This window comes from Schistocerca gregaria, unplaced genomic scaffold, assembly GCF_023897955.1.
Source record: "Schistocerca gregaria isolate iqSchGreg1 unplaced genomic scaffold, iqSchGreg1.2 ptg000280l, whole genome shotgun sequence".
NCBI lineage: Eukaryota > Metazoa > Arthropoda > Insecta > Orthoptera > Acrididae > Schistocerca > Schistocerca gregaria.
In genome coordinates, this window is record NW_026061773.1 from 251,788 (window position 1) to 256,764 (window position 4,977).

The window sequence follows — 4,977 nt, forward strand, 5'->3', positions numbered from 1 at the left end:
TTTGGGGCCTTGGACTTGAGCTAGTACCTTAAGATTTTGCATCAATGGAGAACTAGCAGCTGCGTTGCATGGGAGAATGTGAAAAGTGTTCATATGTAGTAAAAACCTGAGAAATTCGTCCGTTTTCGTCATTTCTCATCAAATCGACTTAAAGCCAGATCGTCTCATTGGTCACTCTTCTCTCTGAAACGGTTACATTTATCGTCTGTAAAGCTATGTCACATGCTGCGGTATGCGGAGACACTAACAGTACCATAGTAGAACACAGATGAAACTTCTAAGTTGATGTGATAGCCAGTAAAAAGTAGTACAATAACGTTTTATATATCGATTATTGACTTTTTATTTGGCTTTGGGGCCTTGGACATGACCTAGGACCTTAAGATATTGCATCAAAAAAGGACAAGCAGCTGCGTTGCACGGGAGAATGTGAAAAGTGTTCATATGTGGTAAAAACCTGAGAAATCCGTCCGTTTTCGTCATTTCTCATCAAATCGACTTAAAGCCAGATCGTCTCATTGGTCACTCTTCTCTCTGAAACGGTTACATTTATCGTCTGTAAAGCTATGTCACATGCTGCGGTATGTTGAGACACTAACAGAACCATAGTAGAAAACAGATGAAACTTCTAAGTTGATGTAATTGCCAGTAAGAAGTAGTACAATAACGTTATAGATACCGATTATTGACTTTTTAGCTGGCTTTGGGGTATTGGACATGAGCTAGGACATTAAGATTTTGCATCAATGGAGAACTAGCAGCTGCGTTGCACGGGAGAATGTGAAAAGTGTTCATTCGTAGTAAAAACCTGAGAAATCCGTCAGTTTTCGTCATTTCTTATCAAATCGACTTCAAGGCAGAACGTCACATTGGCCGCTCTTCTCTCTGAAACGGTTACATTTATCGTCTGCAAAGCTGTGTCGCGTGCTGCGGTATGCGGAGACACTAACAGTACCATAGTAGAACACAGATGAAACTTCAAAGTTGATGTGATAGCCAGTAAAAAGTAGTACAAAAACGTTTTATATATCGATTATTGACTTTTTATTTGGCTTTGGGGCCTTGGACATGAGCTAGGACCTTAAGATATTGCATCAAAAAAGGACTAGCAGCTGCTTTGCACGGGAGAATGTGAAAAGTGTTCATATGTAGTAAAAACCTGAGAAATTCGTCCGTTTTCGTCATTTCTCATCAAATCGACTTAAAGCCAGATCGTCTCATTGGTCACTCTTCTCTCTGAAACGGTTACATTTATCGTCTGTAAAGCTATGTCACATGCTGCGGTATGCGGAGACACTAACAGCACCACAGTAGAAAACAGATGAAACTTCTAAGTTGATGTAATTGCCAGTAAGAAGTAGTACAATAACGTTATAGATACCGATTATTGACTTTTTAGCTGGCTTTGGGGTATTGGACATGAGCTAGGACCTTAAGATTTTGCATCAAAGGAGGACTAGCAGCTGCGGTGCACGGGAGAATGTGAAAAGTGTTCATATGTAGTAAAAACCTGAGAAATCCTTCAGTTTTCGTCATTTCTTATCAAATCGACTTAAAGCCAGATCGTCACATTGGTCTCTCTTCTCTCTGAAACTGTTACATTTATCATCTGCAAAGATATGTCGCGTGCTGCGGAATGCGGAGACACTAACAGCACCATAGTAGAACACAGATGAAACTTCTAAGTTGATGTAATTGCCAGTAAGAAGTAGTACAATAACGTTTTAGATATCGATTATTGACTTTTTAGCTGGCTTTGGGGTCTTGGACATGTGCTAGGACCTTAAGACATTGCATCAAAGGAGGACTAGCAGCTGCGTTGCACGGGAGAATGTGAAAAGTGTTCATATGTAGTAAAAACCTGAGAATTCCGTCAGTTTTCGTCATTTCTAATCAAATCGACTTCAAGGCAGAACGTCACATTGGCCGCTCTTCTCTCTGAAACGGTTACATTTATCGTCTACAAAGCTATGTCGCGTGCTGCGGTATGCGGAGACACTAACAGTACCATAGTAGAACACAGATGAAACTTCTAAGTTGATGTGATAGCCAGTAAGTAGTAGTACAATAACGTTATAGATACCGATTATTGACTTTTTAGCTGGCTTTGGGGTATTGGACATGAGCTAGGACCTTAAGATTTTGCATCAAAAGAGAACTAGCAGCTGCGTTGCACGGGAGAATGTGAAAAGTGTTCATATGTAGTAAAAACCTGAGAAATCCGTCAGTTTTCGTCATTTCTCATCAAATCGACTTAAAGCCAGATCGTCTCATTGGTCACTCTTCTCTCTGAAACGGTTACATTTATCGTCTGTAAAGCTATGTCACATGCTGCGGTATGCGGAGGCACTAACAGCACCATAGTAGAAAACAGATGAAACTTCTAAGTTGATGTAATTGCCAGTAAGAAGTAGTACAATAACGTTATAGATACCGATTATTGACTTTTTAGCTGGCTTTGGGGTATTGGACATGAGCTAGGACCTTAAGATTTTGCATCAAAAGAGAACTAGCAGCTGCGTTGCACGGGAGAATGTGAAAAATGTTCATATGTAGTAAAAACCTGAGAAATCCGTCAGTTTTCGTCATTTCTTATCAAATCGACTTCAAGGCAGAACGTCACATTGGCCGCTCTTCTCTCTGAAACGGTTACATTTATCGTCTGCAAAGCTGTGTCGCGTGCTGCGGTATGCGGAGACACTAACAGTACCATAGTAGAACACAGATGAAACTTCTAAGTTGATGTAATAGCCAGTAAGAAGTAGTACAATAACGTTTTAGATATCGATTATTGACTTTTTAGCTGGCTTTGGGGTCTTGGACATGAGCTAGGAACTTAAGACTTTGCATCATAGGAGGACTAGCAGCTGCGTTGCACGGGAGAATGTGAAAAGTGTTCATATGTAGTAAAAACCTGAGAAATCCGTTCGTTTTGTTCATTTCTTATCAAATCGACTTAAAGCCAGATCGTCACATTGGTCGCTCTTCTGTCTGAAACGGTTACATTTATGGTCTGCAAAGCTATGTCGCGTGCTGCGGTATGCGGAGACACTAACAGCACCATAGTAGAACACAGATGAAACTTCTAAGTTGATGTAATAGGCAGTAAGAAGTAGTACAATGACGATTTAGATATCGATTATTGAATTTTTGCTGGCTTTGGGGCCTTGGACATGAGCTAGGACCTTAAGATTTTGCATCAAAGGAGAACTAGCAGCTGCGTTGCACGGGAGAAAGTGAAAAGTGTTCATATGTAGTAAAAACCTGAGAAATCCGTCCGTTTTCGTCATTTCTTATCAAATCGACTTAAAGCCAGATCGTCATATTGGTCGCTCTTCTCTCTGAAACGGTTACATTTATCGTCTGCAAAGCTATGTCGCGTGCTGCGGTATGCGGAGACACTAACAGCACCATAGTAGAACACTGATGAAACTTCTAAGTTGATGTATTAGCCAGTAAGAAGTAGTACAATAACGTTTTAGATATCGATTATTGACTTTTTAGCTGGCTTTGGGGTCTTAGACATGAGCTAGGACCTTAAGACATTGCATCAAAGGAGGGCTAGCAGCTGCGTTGCACGGGAGAATGTGAAAAGTGTTCATGTGTAGTAAAAACCTGAGAAATCCGTCCGTTTTCGTCATTTGTTATCGAGTCGACTTAATGTCAGATCGTCTCATTGGCCGCTCATATCTCTGAAACGGTTACATTTATCGTCTGCAAAGCTATGGCCCGTCCTGCGGTATGCGGAGACACTAAAAGCACCATAGTAGAACACAGAAGAAGCTTCTAAGTCGATGTAATAGCCAGTAAGAAGTAGTACAATTCAAGTTTTAGTTATCGATTTTTGACTTTTTAGTCGGCTATGTAATAGCCAGTAAAATGTAGTACACTTCAAGTTTTAATTATCGATTATTGAATTTTTAGCCTTATTTGTTGCCTTGGACATGACCTAGGACTTTAAGATTTTGCATGAAAGGAGGAATAGCAGCCGCGTTGCACGGGAGAATGTGAAAAGTGTTCATATGTAGTAAAACCCTGAGAAATCCGTCCGTTTTCGTCATTTGTTATCGAATCGACTTAAAGTCAGATCGTCACATTGGTCACTCTTCTCTCTGAAACGGTTGTACTTATCGTCTGCAAAGCTATGTCGCGTGCTGCGGTATGCGGAGACAGTAAAAGCACTATAGTAGAACCCAGATGAAGCTTCTAAGTTCATGTAATAGCCAGTAAGAAGTAGTACAATTCAAGTTTTAGGTATCGATTATTGACTTTTTAGCCGGTTTTGGTGCATTGGACATGAGCTAGGACCTTAAGATTTTGCATGAAAGGAGGACTAGCAGCCGCGCTACACGGACGAATGTGAAAAGTGTTCATATGTAGTAAAAACCTGAAAATCCGCCCGTTTTCGTCATTTGGTATCGAATCGACTTAAAGCCAGATCGTCACATTATCCGCTCTTCTCTCTGAAACGATTACATTTATCGTCTGCAAAGCTATGTCGCGTGCTACGTTATCCGGAGACACTAAAAGCATCATAGTAAAACACAGATGAACCTTCTAAGTTGATGTAATAGCCAGTAAAAAGTAGTACTATTCAAGTTTTTGTTATCGATTATTGACGTTTTACCAATCTTAGGTGCTTGGACATGAGCTAGGACTTTAAGATTTGGCATGAAGGGAAGTCCAGTGGCCGCGTTGCAGGGGAGAAAGTGACAAGTGTTCATATGTAGTAAAAATCTGAGAAATTCGTCCGTTTTCGTCATTTGTTATCGAATCGACTTAAATCCAGATCGACACATTGGCCGCTTTTCTCTCTGAAACGATTACATTTATCGTCTGCAAAGCTATGTCCGGTGCTGCGGTATGCGGAGACACTAAAAGCACCATAATACAATACAGATGAACCTTCTAAGTTAATGTAATAGCCAGTAAGAGGTAGTACAATTCAAGTTTTAGTTATAGATTATTGAATTTTTA